General features: G+C 37.9%; 1 long non-coding RNA gene across 2 annotated transcripts; it reads right to left on the bottom strand.

Moving 5' to 3' along the window:
* Window positions 1-1512: 1512 nt before the first annotated feature.
* LOC115937511 (uncharacterized) lies at window positions 1513-17476 on the bottom strand. 2 transcript variants are annotated; one of them, XR_014142889.1, is made up of 6 exons: window positions 17016-17476; window positions 14811-14899; window positions 10455-10651; window positions 8656-9893; window positions 4947-6779; window positions 1513-4549 (listed from the first exon to the last, which is right to left on the bottom strand). It is a non-coding gene; the product is annotated as an uncharacterized LOC115937511 (long non-coding RNA). The 2 variants fall into 2 exon arrangements; XR_014142888.1 differs by having other exon boundaries at window positions 8656-10651.
* Window positions 17477-18651: the final 1175 nt, after the last annotated feature.

Below are 18651 nucleotides of genomic sequence, written 5' to 3'. Positions count from 1 at the left end.
AATAATGAATATAAAGTTATATGCATAATATGGTTATCTATATGAAGTGCTCTGTAAATGTTACCTGTCATTATCATTATTATATTACAATCATTAATTGAATAGATCAAAGTTTTAGTGCATTGCATATAAATTCTGAAGTGTTTTCGCTTCTGCCTCAAAAAATTTTCAAATTGCCCTTTATATTTAAAAAAATTAAAATCACCTAGAAGAGAGGAGTAAGTGTGTCCATGCAGAAAAGATGGGTCTTTGCCGAACAACATGTTAGCTGTCCCTTTTGTGAACTGATTTTTAAAGCCACTAAGCAGCAATCACATTGCAGTTGCAGGTCACAGAAATGAGTCTAGTTTCCAGCTTAGCTCTGATACTTGGTAGTAGATGATAATAAATTTCCAGGTGGCGTCCTGTTAGAATGACTAGGAGGTAAAAGAGAGTGAAATTTTGACACTGGATTAGAGGCTTCACCAAGTAAGACCTGGTACTAAAGGAATAACACCAGCATCTAAAAATCTCCATCAGCTTAGGTGCCAGTAAGTATTCAATCTCTTTAGTGGAACAGATTCACTAGAACCTTTAAATTAAGTAATGGAAACTCTGATGGATTTTTCCAACCTCTCTGCCATTTCCTTCAGCAACACTATTACTCTAAAGAATGGTGAGTCATAGGCTGACCTGAATCTAACAAACGAGGTTGTGTGTGAGTGGGTAGACGTCATAGACACAGGGCCAGACATCAGAGAGGTCAAATCCCAAGCGAATATGTTTCTACCTTCAGCCAACTCTAGTGTTACCTACAGGCAACACGCGAATCATTAGATAATTATGCTCCCCTCTGCGGTCTTTGAAAACAATAGAAGTACAGTGCTAAGTTCCACTATAGAAAAGATCACACAACCTTTGGTGTTTAAAAATAGCATGAAACTACCAAGCAAAAGATGACATAACACACTCCCACCCCCTCTCCCTAATCATGGCTTTCATACTGTAAAAGTCATTTGCTCTGCATTCTCTATTTTCTAGAACACAAGCCCTAGAGTTCTGGAATGATGCCTTGCCCCAAACAGATGCTGGATATGCACATTAAAAACAGATGGAGAGATGACAGGTTCATCTGCCCATTAGTTTTTTTTTAAGAGAGAGAGGGAGAGAGTCCAAACGAGGGGAGGGGCAGAAGAAGAGAGAGAATCTTAAGCAGTCTCCACATTTTTATTATTAATATTTCTAATTCCTAATATCTAATAATACTTGTATGATGATAATCAGGTTGATAGTCTAAGGTCTATGTTTTTCATGGTTGATATTATTTTTAATAATATCAGTGTAAAACATAGTTGCAAGTTCTTGGGAATTCCTTCCATCAAGAGGTGGGGGTCTTTATTTATTACCTTTGAATCTGGAGGCTTCTGATTCATTTATAACCAAAAAATAATGTACAAAAATGGCACTCAGTAACTTCTGAGGCTATATTGATGTATTCATTTTCTATTGCTGCTGGAAGAAATTACCACAAAATTGGAGGTTTAATATTGTATTTTATTTTATTTATTTTTTAAAGATTTTATTTATTTATTTGTCAGAGAGAGAGAGAGAGCACACAGGGGGAGCGGCAGGCAGAGGGAGAAGCAGCCTCCCCACTGGACAAGGAGCCCGAAGTAGGACTGGATCCCAGGACGCTGGGATCATGACTCGAGCTGAAGGCAGATGCCTAACCGACTGAGCCACCCAGGCATCCCCAGATTCATTATTTTAGAGTTCAGGAGGATAGAAATCCAAAATCAATTCCACTGGGTTGAGGTCAGCATTCTTTCTGGAAGTTTTAGGGCAGAATCTGTTTCCTTACCTTTTCTAACTTCTAGAGTCACCTATATTTGTTGGCTCATGTTCCCTTCTGCCATCCTCAGACCACGTCACTCCAACGTTTGCCTCCATTATCCCATCTGCTCTTTCCACCTTTGACCTTTTGCCTCCTGCATAAGGCCCTTTGTGGTTACATTTCGTACCCACCTAGATAATTTAGGGAACTCTTCCCATCTCAAGACCCTTAATTAACCACATCTGCAAATCTCTTTCTTCCATGTTAAGGTAATACATTCACCACTTTCCCATCCTTTGAGATAGCTAATTAAAACCTTTTCTTGCATCCTCTCATTTTCAAGAAAGCTCCATTCATCCTCCTCTGACCTTTAATCTCAGTTTATGATCTGAGAAAATAGAATTCATTAGACTGTTTTCCATCACCAAAACTACAACCTACTTATTATCTACATCCATCTTCTTTGTTCCTCTTATTAAAACTTTGTACAGGTCCTTTATTCTACTCTAACACCCTCTATAGACATATTCTGGGGCCCATCTCCTACATTCCTACCTACAATATTTTTGATCATCCATACATTTCTTCCATCATCAATCTCTCCCTCTCTACTAGGTCATCCCCATCAATATACAAACATTCTCTAATATTTGAGTACAACATGATGGTTAGAGCATGGGCTTTGCCCAGCTTCAAATCTTGGATTCACCATTCCTTAGTTATTTAAACTCCCTCACTTACAAATGGGATAATAATGCAATGTACATTATGGTGTTGTTGTGAGGATTAAATGTCATAGTAGGAAATCTATGGCTATTAATTATTATTAATGTAGTATTTCCACTCCTAAAAAATCACCTCACATGACCCCACAAATCATCCCAGCTATAGTCCTTTTTCTCTGCCACACTTCACAACCAAACTTCCCAAAAGGGCTGTCAACAAACATGACTCACTCATGCTCTTCCCTCATACATACTTCAAGCTGCTGCAATCTCATTTCTATCCCCTAATACTTCACTGAAATTTCTCTTTCACAGTCATCAAAAACTTATATATTTCACAAGTCAAGGCACTTTATTCTGTACTCATCATACTTAATTTAACATGCTGGCAGCAGACAATTTGCAAATGTCTCTTTTTTTTTCATTGTTCCTCCTTTGGGTTGTAAGATAAAACACCCTTTTCACTTTCCTTCTACCTCTGTAACTGTTCCATCTCAGACTTTTAAAAACCTCCTCTACCTAACTTCTAACTACATGATGAAATCCCTCTTTGTTACATATGTTTTTTGCAAGGAAATTATCTCTAAATACCATTTATATACCAAAGACTTCAATTTTGTATCTCTAGCCCAAACATGTCTTCTAAACTCTAGATCTATGTATCAAACTACTTGACAATCCAAATACATATAAAATATAACATGTGTCAAACCTAAGGTTTGACTTCTACTGGTTCCATATCTGTTCTCTCAGTCCTTCTCATTTTATTAGGCAATCTCACAGATGCCCAAACCAGATTTCTTGGTATCATGTTTGATTCGTTCTCTCTCTCTTTCTCTCTGGCTCTTCCTCTCTCTCTCTCTTCATCTTGTTCCCTCAGATAACAATCAGAGCCCTATATAAGTATCTGTGTATATGTGATTTATTGATAGAGTACTCTCCATAGAAAGGGAGTGAGAGAAACACAATGAGATAGGCAACAAATTATACAAGGGTATGTTCTCAGCACTCGGATTCCACAGGGAGCTCTGGAACATTCCTTGCACTTCATATTTGCTCCCTTCTTTAGTCAAGGGGCTGATTTATTTCTACATGAACTAGTCATTGGTTTTAGGTTTCCCCACGGAGGGACATAAGGGCATAAGGGGCATGTACCCTCCCATGCAAAGCAGCAGCCTAATGGCAAAAGACAATTCTTTGGCAAAAAGGCAACCGTGAGTTTTAGCTGCCAGCACTAAATGCAAGTTGGGTGCTTTCTTTGGCCCAAGAAAGGGAGACTGGGCCACATCACAGCAGTGTCCTCCACAATCTACCCATGCACAACACAGATCTACTCATTTCTATCCATTAGCATAACTTCTTTAGGATTCAGGTTCATCATAAGTTCCAACCACAGTCCTTGCACTTGGTATGGAAATTTAACTGCTACTTTTCATCTCCATCCTCATCACTACTACTCATTCTAATTTCCCCTCCCTCCTGACTAGCACTTCTGCTAGTCTAGGTGGTTTATCTAGCGGGGTAATCCAGACCTTCATTGGCACGGAGTCTAAGGCCCAGGTCATCATGTCCTCATTAGGCTGTGGTCACTCTACTTGCCTTTTGACAGTTAAAAAAGCAGAGTAAAGGCAAAGGTGCCTCTGTGTAATACCTGAGTGCTAAACACATTCCTCTATGCCCCATTTATACAGCAGCAGTCCTACCTCGTTATGATAATTAGTTCATATTCCCTTGCCAACATGGTAACTCCTTTCTCTGCCTGTTGGCTTACTAGCATAAAGAGGCCAGTGTGACCAGGTGGCAACTGTAGCTTTACATTTATTGGACTATTCACTATTATGTTCTCTGGTGTAAGTATCCCCACCCCCACAACCTGGGAACCAGGGCTTTCAGACTCAGACAGCCTAAAGTTATAGGCACAGATGGCACGGATTGCCCAAGTTGCTCACTGAGATTACTGGCAAATGAGTTCACAGCTACATTCACTTCTTGGTTCTTGTACTCCCGTGTTCTACCCGTTGGAGACAAAAGATCATATAATGATCATTGGCTTAAGGAGTATACTGCAATTAAAGAACAATACCTCATTTATGTATGGTGTCATCTCTAAGTTTCTATCAGCTGCCCCTTTAGAAACTGTCCCATTGCTTTCTCAGGCTGAAAGCTTCTGTTTAGTGCAGTGTGGGGGGATCAGTGGAGCCCATGGTTTTGTACCCACCACCTGACCTCCTTTGACCAGAGACAATGTTACATGTGATTCCATGTTGGTAGATGAGACAATCTGTGACCCTCTGAGTGGTAGTTCTGGCAGAGGTATTGTGGTTAAAAAAAGCAAACCCATATCTGAAATCACACACACACACACACACACACACACACACACACATATCCAAGTTAGATTGAATAACTGACCTTCCCAGGGTGGAAAGGGTCCTTTATAATCAACTTGTCATCAAGTAACTCATTTCCCTGAGCAGTGATATTATATCAGGGGTTTAAAGTTGGTTTCCGCCGCTGGCAGACTTTGCAACTGGCGACAGCAGTAGCTAGATCAGACTTGGTAAAGTGGTGTCCATGCTGCTGTGTCCATGCATAAGCTCTTCCTCTGCTCTTGTGATTACTCTGTTCTGGTCATCAGTCCACTGTGAGCAGAGATTTGTTGACACCTACTGACAGAATAATCTTATCTTTTTGTCACTAATGGCTCTTCTGCAGTGAACACTAATATGAAAGAGAAATACCATCATACCCTGTGGCCACTTCCATAGACACATAGGTCTACATGTATCTCCCCAGACTTTCTTATCTGTAATATTCCAATCTTGGTGCATCCAGACCATTGACCAACCAGCTAAGCCAACTGAAACTGCCTATGAGTTGGTATATATGTCTGTTATCCAACCACTTCTCTCACAAAATGAAGTGGCTGAGCAGCTGCATTATTCAAAGCACTGCCATTTGGGGGACGTCCCTTTACCCCAGTCTCTCCTTGACCAGTCTGTACAGCATTCCATTTTTCACTTGCTTCCAAATGTTATGTATTATATATATATTAATCATTGGTCAACCAGCCTTGGGCTTTTCCCTCCTCCTTCAGTTAGTCATAGGCACATCTGCTGAGCCATACAAATGAGCTGAGGCAGGGTTTTTGGTGCAGCAGTGATGGGTGAAATGGGGGTCTGCACCACTCTGTGCAGCTTATGTGTACATTTTGCACCTGAACCAGCACAATTTTGGGGTTTTTGCTTCCATTTTAAAACGGTTTTCCTGCCCAGCTCCCCTGACTATGAAAAATGTCCTCAATTTCTTGAATTCAATGAATACTAATAATACAATTATAACTTACTCCTACATAGGCATAGTGAGGAATAATCTTTTGTTATGCTAAAAAATTCTAACTAGAAATTCTGAAATTATTTCAGACACTGATAATTCAGCTATTGATTACTCAAAAAAGATAAAAAATATTACACAGACTTAGTTTCTGGTCCAGTAGGGAAGGAGTTTAGAAGTTGCCATTCCATCCTAACAACAAATAAAAAGCTGAACAAAATGAAAAATCAACAACTCTTCTTAAATCTGTCACAGAAGTGAGTTCACAGGACCAATCACTGTCCCCAAAATTGGAGAGACAGACAGGCACTGTCCCCAAACTTGGAGAGACAGGCAGACATAGAGAATCACAATTTATCAGAGCAGAAACCCATGAGTTGAAAACTCTACAGGAACCAGTGTTCAGGTAGGGAAACCTGAACTTTAACTAATAAGTTTCTAGAGGCTCAGTGTGAGCAAGTCTAAGAACTCCAGGGGGACCCAGTCATAGAAGGGTCCCACATTTTTATAAATTTTGCCCTCTATGACTCTACTAAGTCTTCATAGTGAATATCAGAGGAAAATGCCTGTGTGCTTCTGGCACATGTGATAGAGAATATTTAACCCAAATTCCTTGGCAAGGTGGGTTGAAAGAAAACAGCAAATATTATCAAGGTAGTTTTTCATTCCTTTATTGTGAATGCCCAATATTATTCTGGATTACATAGTGTTATCTCATCTTTCTTGTACCTACCAGTCAGTTTTTGTTGTTGTTGTTGTTTCACTTCTAAAACTACATGAGATACCTAAACATGGCCGTTCAGGCTTTACTTATCTTGGATTGGTGGTTGGATTTCCAGCAGATCAAGTTGGAGTAAACTTCTCTACAGAAAGCCAAACCATCATTTTCCAAATACCATTCAATTTACCTGGAATTTAGTTTGAGATGAGAAATTATCTTTTGTGATCTTCAAGAGTAAAGCAGAAGAATATGTATGCTTCTCATTCATTGATTGTCCATTCACAGATAAACATATTAACACATTACTCTTGGTGCCTGAGATCGCTGTAATAGCAACACGTTACTCATTTTCTCACATAACTTGTTATACCATTCAGGCATCATGAATCACACTACTCCATCAACCTACATCACATCAAGGAGACTGCCAGCTGGAAATTTATGTCGAAGAGTTTACATCAGTTTCTAAAGCAGCTCCAGGATATGTATCAGAAAATAGACTACAGTGAGAAGAAAGAGAACAGAAAATAATTTGTTCTCTATTTTAAAACAATTAAAAAAAACCAACCTTGTTAAATAAAATGTTTTCTTTTGCAAGACTTCTACATGTTAACCATTTTTTGTTTTAGTTACTCTGAAAACTAAAATCACTAACACATATAAAGTGCTTACTATGTGCCAGGTGCTGGCACTTACACATAATCTTATTTATTCCTTAAAGAAATTCCTTAGGAAGTTTGCATTTCCTAAGTAACCTTTCCATGGTCACATAGTTGAGTGGTAAAGCCTGAATGACATCCCTCAGATTTCATAATCTAAGACGTGTCGCCCATTATATTTATATGTGATTTCAAAAACATTTAAAATAGACTTTTATTATTAAACAAGACCTTAGGTAACTAGATGAGTGCTTATGTCTTTGTTATTCATTCTGGTTTGAGATCCTTTAAAAAATAGTTATGAACTGGCAGGTCACACAGGCTATATCCAACCCATAGGTATGTCTTTCTTGGCACAAGAAGTGCTATAAAATCTATAAATAGGTAGATGGTTTTTCAAAATAAGAATACCTACATATATGAAATCTGGATTTCTAACTTTCCCTGAAAAATTAGATATAACCTTAAATCTGGGAAATTATCACTTAGAACATATTGGTGTTTTCCAACTACATCTAAAAGTGAGAAGAAAAAATATGTATAATATTTAATAATCTGTTTTAATAAATTCTTTTGAGGTTGGAGAATGCCTATGATTCTGCCACTCTGCATTCTTTTCATCCAAACACACAGAGCCAACATGCATTGATCAGAAGGCTGAATATAGGTTTTATTTTTTTTACTTTATTTTTTTATTATGTTCAATTAGCCAACATATAGAACATCATTAGTTTTTTATGTGGTGTTCAATGATTCATTAGTTGCATATAAGACCCAGTACTGAATATAAGTTTTAGAAGTGACCCTGTGAACTGTGATATCCAGACTCCAAATGATTAGTTAACACTTGCTTTGAATTTTTAAAAACTTTGTTCACCTAATAGTTGGATCATTAAAAAGTACCTCTGAAAAATACTTTGGCTTCACTTTCAATAAATAAAAAGTCCCATCAGGTGGCCCTCTGTTACATCAGAAATCAATATACTCTGTCTAATTTGTCTCTGTTATATCCAGGGTCAGTTTCCTTCACCTTCAATTATTAGTCTTGCTGTGACATATAACAGAGTCAAGTATTACAGCCATTACCCAGAAAGTCTGTTTCTTAAGGAGTAATATAGAGCACATACTATATTTAAAAATGCCTCAGCCTTCCTGACTAAGCTGTTGTTTAAAGTTTCTGAAATATTTAAGATTTAGAGTACTAGATTTCAACCTTCTCAAAAAACAGTGTATCAAATCTGAGTGCACGTGCCATAACATTGCTTTTATGACAAATAGTAAGATATTTCGTGTGCTTGGTAGAATAAAAATAAAATGGTAAGTTGAAATATTTTAATGGATTAAAAACTACCTCTCTCAACAACTCACTATACACACATATACATAAACATATAGAACACTTACCTTAAAGGGCAATAGCAGTGCCTGTATCAGTCAGTCATGGGCTGGTCAGAGAAACTGGTCCACACTAAATGGATTCAACAGGAAGTGATAAAGAGATACAGAGGCTTGTACAGCCTAGGGGTTGAGAGACTTGGGGAGTGAAGGTCAGGGAGGCCACTTTTAGCAAATTCAAAACTGCAGAGATCACAGGGAAGCTACCAACAATGACCTCAACGGCCTGTAACATCAGAGTGGGCAATGCTCAGGAAGACACCAAAATGCCATGCACCTACCTAGCCCATATGCTGAAATTCCTGCACCTGACTACAGTAGCCACTTGGAAAGGCATGCCTCATCCTTTTTATCTGCTCTACAACCTCTGTGAGTGCTTCTCATTGTCAAAAACTTATGGAACCTGCTTGCAAGGGACTCTAGGAAATGGAGTTTAGGGTTATATATCATTTTCAGTATGAGGAGGGTTGTAAAAGATGAGGATGTATCAACACAAAATATTTAACCTAGTGTCACTTCTTTTTTTAATTAAACAACAGAAATGTATTGCCTCACAGTTCTGGAGGTCAAAAATCTGAAATCAAGGTGTTGGCAGAGTTGCTTGCTTCTGAGGCCTGTGAGAGAGAATCTGTTCATGCTTCTCACCTCACTTCTCATGGTTTGCTGAATATCTTTGGTGTTCCTTGGCTTGTAAAAGTATCACCTTAACCTCTGTCTTCATCTACACATGCATTCTCCGTGTAAATATGTTTGTCTCCAGATTTCCCTTCTATAGGGAGATCAATCTTATTGGACTAAGACCTACTCTAATGACCTAATTTTAACTTTATTACCTCTGTAAAGACCTAGCTCCAAATAAAGTCACAAATTGAGGTGCAGGGTTAAGACTTCAACATATGAATTTGGGAAGGATACAATTCAGCCATAACAATTATTTACTGTTATATAACAAATTACTCTAAAACTTAGTGTCTTGAATACATTATGTGTTAACTCCTATGGTTTCTGTGAGTCAGAAGATTGGGATCACCCAGGTTCAATAGTTTGGCTTAAGAGCTCTCATTATTTGGCAATCAGGTATCAAGCATTGCTGCAGTCATCTGAAGGCTTGACTGGGGCTGAAGGATCCACTTTCATGGTGACTCACCCACATGGTTCTGGGCAGCAGACCTCAGTCCCTTTCTTCCTAGAACTGTCCACAGGGTTGCTCGAGTGTCCTGAAATATGGTGGCTAAATTTCCCCAGAGCTAAGGATCCAAGAGACTAAATGGAAGTTACAATGCCCCATCACTGGCATCCTTTCTTGGGATTACATTGAACTGAATGTTCTAGTCTCAACTGGTCTCTACAGTTCTCACAAACATATTCTGGTCTGTATATTGTTGTCATGTCAGTGTCTCTGTAGGGGAACAAGGGCCTGAAGCTTCCTAGTCCATCATTTTGCTTTCAGTGTCACCTCTAGAACCTCTCCACCCACGAAAATTTTCTCAGTAAGTATTTACTAAATTGAAGTGAATTTACCTGGCAATCTATTCCTTAAAAACACTTAAAAAAAAAGCCATATAAGGAAAATTCACAGTCAAATCAAAATATTGAAGCTAAATGAACTCTATCAAATTTATTATAAAAGAAAATATGAGTTCTGGTAGTGGTGGTAGGGCATAACCTGCCATTCTTTATAGATGATTTCAAGTTGGTGTTATTATTGCTGAACAATCTATGTGATGGATCTCAGGAATAAGGGTAACAAAATAGAGATAATGTTCATGTTTCTACTCAATAAAATGCAATTACATCAATAGGATTACCTGATTGAGTCTGCTCCATGTTCAAGGAAAGATCATGTGCAACCGGGGCTAGTTCTCCCTTCAATAGCATAAATGCAGACAGTGTTCAACATTCATGCTAAGTAGTAAAACTTACGCGCAAGGATATTCTTTCATGGCTTTGGGCTTGGGAGAGATTTGCATTTTAGCCCAAGGAGGTATTGTTGATTCATTTGTTCCTGCAAAGAAATTTTCTTATTTTTCAAATCCACTAATAGAATATAAAAATTAAAATAACCAACTTTTCAACCTATTTTCTTAACTTGTCCTAGGCAAGATTTAAAACCATAGCTCATTCTGTCAATATGTTATTACTGATGATAATTGGAATTAATAGACAAATGGATAATATAAAACCATAGTCAACACTTGTACTTTTAATCAGTAAGATATAAATATGAGTTCTTGGATTCTTAACTAATTCTTTGCCCTAAAGTAATTCATAAATAAAAAGAGAGGTGAAAGGGAAGAAATGAAGAATGATGACAGAGAATGGGGTAGAGAGGAAGAAGAGAGTGAAAGAGGGATTGAACTGGGGAAAGATGGAAGAGTGAATGAAAAAGGAAATAAGAAAGTAAGGAGGAGGAAAGGAAAAAGATGAAGCAAAATGATGTAGGGATATCATGAAAATTTAGTTACATTTCTGACAACAAAAATTGCAGGGAGTTCTAGAGAAATGTCCCATATTATGTTGGTTTATACATAGCATAAGTCAGATGGTAGACAGTAATAGAATATTAACCATTATTCTGGATGCACATTTATTGATTCGTTTTTTTGAGCACAGACTTAGTGCAAGTCATTGAAACATGTATGGCTATATAATAGAGAAAATACATAGAGAAGATATTTCCTATTTTGATTCAGCTGTAATAGTTTTAGGTCAAGAATGTGTCAATAAATTTGAAAATAGACCTTTTAAATATAACATCAGAGGTGATTATTGAAGAAATATCAATATTGTAAAATAAGTAATGTTCATCATCCATTTCTTTAAATATTTTACTTTACATTTTACATTATCATGCCACATGACATATGTAGGATACTGTACTTATGTTAATGGGAACCATCTTCCAAATAAGCCTTCCCCGACACATTTGAATCACATTTTTCTTATTAATGCATCTTTAGAAAACATGTCCAATAAGCTGTATTTAAACAGATTTCTTCCACATGGGGATTTAGAATAAAATACAAAGAATAGTAATTGTGCAAACAAAGCCAAATTCTTAACGTTGAAGACAGCATGGGGCCATACAAGAGGAGTTTACAAACTCCATTCACCCAGTGAAGAGCCAGGACTGGCTCTGTGTTCGAAGAGACAAGAAGGGCCTGTGCTGATGAAATAAACCACATTACTTAACACTGTTTAGTTCATACTGTAAACGTGGGTAGATAATGTAGGCTAGAAACATTATTTCATCAGTGGGGCATATGGTAATTATATCCACATTAAAGCACTTTTGCTAATCACACACACGCACACATCTTTGCTGCTGATGGGGTACAGCTGACTCCAAGGGAAACCTCAAGGATTTCGGTTCATCAACACATTTTTCTCTGTGTGTATCTCCTACCTAAGGGGCTGCTGCAGCTCTTCTCAAATGTCTCCTCCTCCCCCCACTCACTACACAGAAGATTACAACATAAACACAGCACTTGAACAGAAGTTTATAATTCCAGGAGAGGAAGCGAGTCTGGCAGTTTTTATCAACTATTGTTTTCCCTGAGCTTAGTCTGAAGCAGGCAATCTTGTGTATTTAGCTGGATGGCCCCATGACATAAAATCCTATAGCTCCACAGAATGAGTGGCCCAAACTCAAACAAAAGGCAGGCCTTGGGTATTGGGCTGCCACACAAGGCTATCTTAAGTATCTGCTATGTGTTACATTCTATATTGTTTTAAATGCACCTTTAAAAAAAAATCTCCACAACAGTCCTATATGAATAAATAATTATCTATGCTTATGAATGAGAAAACTGAGGTTCATAAAGGATAATTTGCCTAGAATCAGGATTCAAACCCTGGACAAATCAGATCTTACGCTCTCTCTATTGGACTCTGGGTCATAATCAGAGACCATTGGAATTAAAAGAATAATTATGCCCGACAGCACCCAACCATCAACATAACATGTAATTCAGAGTACAACAGTATTTAAAAAAAAAAATCACAAGGTTACATTGTAAGCTGAAATTTAAAATACTTCCATTCTGGATCTGTGGTTCTAAGTCCTGGATAAATTCATTGAATGTGGGATTTTCAAACTTTATTTCCATTCAGTGCCCCTGTTTGCTGGTGCCCTGATGGGGAATGTGGCATTGACTCTGCCTTAGATGTTGCTGCCTTAGAGGAAGATGTCTTAATATGCCATTTATAAGACAAACAATCTGAGTTTCATATGCTCTCACTGGTGTTTTAGGCTCTTCTGCCTAAGGAGTCAATGGAAGTCACATTTGGTGTGCTTATTTTGATGTGCACCCAGATCCCTGTGGGGCTTAAAGAGATTAAGCCCTTGTGATAGCCAGATTGTTGGTATTTAATGCTCCATTACTCACCCTTCTGCAGGGTCCCACAAGGCAGGTTGGCAGAACAGATCCCAAGCAACAAGTGATGCAGACACAAGTCTAGTTGTGCTGGTCTCCAGGACCAAATGTGTCAGACTGACCCCTGAATAGAAAACATGTGCTTTCCAGGAAGCATGATGGGAAAAGTCCATACGTTCAACATGTCTTAATGTTGTGTTTGGCTATTACGGGATCAAAGTCCAGATGACTTTCACAAGTGCTGTGCCATGTGCCCCTTTCCAAGCCAAATGCTGACAAGAAATATTTCTGGTGGTGTTGGAAGACAATTCTCCATGAGTTTCCTGCATTTCTGCATGGCTTAGACACAGGCACTGACTCCCTTTGTTCAGGAATATCTTTTCAAGGGTATTAGTTTAGCAAACAGCCTTAGAAAAGAGAAATCATGTTCTCTCCAGAGGAAAGAGCAGGTTTGATTATTGTACAGTATAATAAAAACAATGTCTCCCTTTGGAGTTAAGGCAGGTAGACTTACTGCTCATTATAAAAGCTTTGGTTCCCTAAGCTCATGGTTCCTTTTTTCTTACTCAATTTGGTGCACATGCAGGTGTTACTTGGTCTTCTTCACAATATCCCATATGATTTGGGGGAATTGGTACAAAAACGATGATACTTTGACTATTGCTATGACTAGTAAACTGTCTTTTGTCTCTGACCCAGGAGTCTCAGGTCTTCTGCTAGCATCCCTGAAACCAGTAGGTTGTTATCTTGTAAGTAGGGTAAAATTTCAGACCCTTCAAAGTTCTTAACATAGTTTTCAGTCCTTATCATTTTCTAAAGGCATATATGTTACATGTTTGAATGTATGTGTGCATACATATTATCTACCTCTGTGTGCTATTATAATAATAAATCCATATTGTTATGTATAAGTGTGCTTACAAAAAACATGTTTAATTATTTGTAATATGACAACTGCATGTTCATCACTTGAAAAAAAAGTGCACACTTTTGCATGAGCTTTTTATAAAGATACAACTCAGAATCACATTTAATCCTTTTAAAAATTTATTTACCTTCTGTAGATATACTTATTACCAATTTCATGGCAATAACTAGTTCCCGAGCTTCAAAAAGAAAGAAACAATTGACCTTTTCCTCAGAATTACTTAGCAAGTAAGTGTCCCTTTAAATTCTACATTAGCAAAACCATAAAAATTTTAACTCCTAGGATTTTTTGCTTGGCTTAAAAATGATGTGGTATGTTGGTGTAAATGAAGATAACAATAAGCATTATAATAGTAAACATAATCCCCCTTAGCTTCAGAAAACTTTGAAACCTCAAGATAGGTTCAGTGGGATAAAATCGCAGTATCATAGAGGAGGATAGTGAAAGAGAACATATATTCTCAAGCCCCAGCCAACATCTGAATCTCTCTCTGTAAATCACTGAACAGAAATCACCCAATAACTCCATCATTATCTCCAGAAAGAGAGAAGCCATTTCCTAGAAGCACCCCATAGACCAAATTCTTTGGAACTCTTTATCATATTGAAGAAATATTTGTTTCTCTCAATTTCACATCTGATCTCGTTTCTGATAGAACCAGACTTCTAGTATGGACTCCAATATCATAGCTGGCATTTGTCAGCTTAGTGATTTGTGACATCACTCTAATATTTTAAACCTCAGTTTCCTCATCTGTATAAAGTACATAATAATGGTCACTTCATTGTCTGATGTGAGGGTAAAATGAGCTTTAGCACATATAAATTACCCAGGAGGTAGAGGTTACAGCTATTACTTACCTTCATTTCATGGCCTGCTTGCAGGTGATGGCATTGTCATTTCCTAGTGATGATGGTTGCGGTGATGGTTTGATCCAATGTGCACCACTCTGCAATGTACACCAGTCCGTTCTTAGATTATATTCACCCAAGTTCAAAATAAAATAGTCTTGGTTTTAATATTCTGTTGGTATAATTTTTAGGTTGATTTTGGCTTGAAGATAGTATGAGGTTTCTGCATGGGATTTGGGAGTGTTCTCTCTAATCTTAGACAAGTTATTAAGTTAATGTTAAGGCCCTTCACCTGTGAATATAATTTGTTTCATTTGATTATGACTCTTATTGGCTACTTATATGGCCTTTTAGGTTTTCAAGATTGAAAGAAAGAAAACCCATGTGATTATTGAAGTTAAGTTTTTTTTATTGAAGTTAAGTGAATTTTTATTGAAATAAATATAACTCTATTATTTGTTTTTTAGAGATTTTATTTATTTATTTGACAGCAAGAGAGAGAGAAAGAGAGAGAGCACAAGCAAGCAGAGCAACAGGCAAAGGGAGAGGGAGAAGCAGGCTCCCCACTGAGCAGAGAGCCCAAAGTGGGGCTGGATCCCAGGACCCTGGGATCATGACCTGAGCCGAAGGCAGATGCTAAACCGACTGAGCCACCCAGGTGCCCTGAAATAAATATAACTTTAGAACTACACACCTTGAATACTTAAAATCTCAACAATCCTTCATGCTTGACTACACTTTACTTATTTTGAATATTAAAAAATTGTTTATATTTGAATATGCAGTTGATCTCTTAAATTTTTGAGTATGTATCCTCAATAAATATACATTCATTCACAAAAAATACATATTTTACTCTACTATTTCATACTTTATAAATTATATAAAACTATGAATCTTAGAGTTAAATCTGAAATACAGTATTTGAGCTTTAATCGATTAACTATAGTTCATAATAGCAGATGTAAATCCTGATTTCAAATAGTCTCCTAGATAATTTCAAATTACTGTGGCCATTATCTCTGAAGATCTGATTAGATAATCATTGTTCTTATCTTGTGATGTAGTCTACAAAGAGATGATACCAGGAATAGTTGTCAATATTACCATTTCCTTCTTAGTTGCTTTTACTTGTATTGTTGGTATTATTGGTAATCCATGATTTACTTAAAGAGATTTTTTTTAAAGCACATGTTTATTTGGTGAAGCACGGCGATCCAAACTAGGTAACAATCCATCAGTCTGTTTAACTACAATGCCTAGCCTCCTCAGTAAGGAGACTAGGGTCTATTTCTGTGTTGAAAAATAATGAGGGGGCGCCTGGGTGGCTCAGTCGTTAAGCGTCTGCGTTCGGCTCAGGTCATGATCCCCGGGTCCTGGGATCGAGCCCCGCATCGGGCTCCCTGCTCCAAGGGAAGCCTGCTTCTCCCTCTCCCCCTCCCCCTGCTTGTGTTCCTGCTCTCGCTATCTCTCCCTGTCAAATAAAAAAAAAAAAAAAAAGAAAAGAAAAATAATGAGGCTTTTTCTTTTTTCTAGTTAAAAATCAACTATTAATAAAAATCATAATATATTCTTGCAACTCCAGCGGTTCATGTTTCATACATGTGTGCTTGCTCTGGAGATCTGTGTTACACTACCTTATTCGGGTGTGGAACTTGGAAGTATTGCTTATGTGTAAGCGCCCACCTTTTACAAGGACAAAAATGTCTGGCCAACAGTTACATCATCTTTTGAGGAGAAGTCTCTTAGACTGAGGTTACATCTAAAAGAGTGGGGCTGTATGTCCTATAGCTGCAGAGCCAGTCAATCCATGCATGTAGCATTGCATGTTCCCAAATACACAACTAGTTTAGACACTTCGACCTAACATGTAACCCTCCTAGGGATTAAATTCAGTTACGGAGACTACCTCCATTGGCAAAATGCACCGCAGACAATGAAAGCTGGCCCTTCCATCTTTTATCTGTGGACTGTGCTTGTTACAGTAAGTGACACAACACTGAGTGGTGAGAAGCCAGAAAAAAAAATGGATGATTTCTGGGATGTCTCATGGTGTGGGATTTGTTCCAGAAATTCTGACTTTATGAAGTGCCCCTCTGAGTAGCAATTTATAATACACATTAATTCAGTAGTAGCTGAGCAAAGCTGAACAAGATTTCCCAGGGTGCTGAAGTTCCAGATTGTTTCTCAAAGGGTTACATCAATTATTGTCACCTTTTTGTCAGCTGTGAACCATGATTAATTGGAGAGATCCAAATTTCTGCATGTGTTATGTCACACACTTCTTTGCTTCTCCATCTGTTTTTCTAATGTGTTGACCAACAAGTTCCACTTCTTGTATTTCATCAAAGCTAGAGTAAATGTCTCACTCTGGGTTGGAAAGAAACAATGAAGATGGTAGAAATAATGACATAAGTGAGTAGCAAAAACAATGATTTAGTAAAGAGACAAGCTGCAACACATATAAAAGGGAGACCTAATTACATTCTATTCTCTTCAGTAATGTGTAAAATGCAAAGATCTACTAGCCCAAACTGATATACATGTAACATTGAGTCCTGTACCCACCAGAATCAGAAACATGTAGATTGCTTTACCTCTAAAAAAAAAAACTGGCAACTGATTGACCAAATAATATAGAAACATTAGTGGGAATAAAAAACTGATACATGGAGAATAATGGAAGTTTTTCTCTAATGTGAACCCTCTCAAAATGGAACCTTTTTTATTTCTATCTTTTTGAAACAAGAAAATCCCATATTACCCAGCAGATAATGCATGGAGAATTATTGTCTACCCCAGGATTTTTGAGATTTCCAGTCACTTAATACTCTTAACTAACTTCCATCAAACATTTCCACAAATAAAATCCTTTCTAAGCTACCTAAATCCTTGTTGGAAAATGGAAGGTTTATAAAAAAAACAAATAACATAATATGCTTCAGCTGATAGTTTGCAGAACAAAACCTATGGCCCTGTTCAGTCAGGAAACTTGGGGTGCAGGTCAGCTTGAGTTAAGACAACAAAGAGCTTTACTGGCTTTAGAGCTGCTTCTCCCTCTATGATGAGGTAGGGAATCTAATTTGTAGCCCTGCTTGTCACTGAATACAGCCTTCAGCCTGTCCAACTAGGGAGCCAAACCTGAGCACAAAGGAAGCTTCAGAGTCTATAGAGCATAGCCCAAGCTTTCCCCCATCTGCAGAACACAATTGGTGGGCTCACTTGACCAGGGAATTCAGTGTTCATTTTGGCCTGATTTGAGTCCCCAAGCAATGAGTTGTACAGGCCCTGGGTCCTATCCTGTTGCCTTGCCTGGGAAGGGATGCTACTGAATAGTCCCATGTACTACTGAATATAGTAACCCAGTCCTGACCACCTAGTAAGCCTGATCAGAAAATCCAGGCAACCATGGAGCCCACCCTACCGCCTCACTTGGGAAGAAAACCAAGTCAGCAAACCCTGTGCTACTGTTCACAGCCAATGGCACACACCTCATACACCTCACACACACCCTGCCCCCATCCCTATCCTTAGAGTTTGAACATTGGCCTTGCCCCCAAACAGAGCATAAGAGCAGGCCCAACCTGAATTACCAGCAGACACACTGGCAAAATGAGCTGACTGGTGAAGAACTGTCTCTGCCAAATCAAACCTATAAAGTCTGGAAGAGGAGCCCCATTACTCAAATGTACAGATACCAACATAAGGAATCAAGGATCACAAAAAAAAATCAGGTAAATATGATACCACCAAAAGAAATTAATAAAACTCTAGCAATTGACCTAAAGAATGATGATCTATGAACTGTCAGACAAAGAATTCAGAATAATGATCTTAAGGAAATTTAGTC

Source organism: Leptonychotes weddellii, chromosome 2 (assembly GCF_054177405.1).
Source record: "Leptonychotes weddellii isolate Sample4059 chromosome 2, ASM5417740v2, whole genome shotgun sequence".
Classification (NCBI taxonomy): domain Eukaryota; kingdom Metazoa; phylum Chordata; class Mammalia; order Carnivora; family Phocidae; genus Leptonychotes; species Leptonychotes weddellii.
Note: the sequence above shows the minus strand (reverse complement) of the source record. Positions and strands in the feature narration are given on the sequence as shown.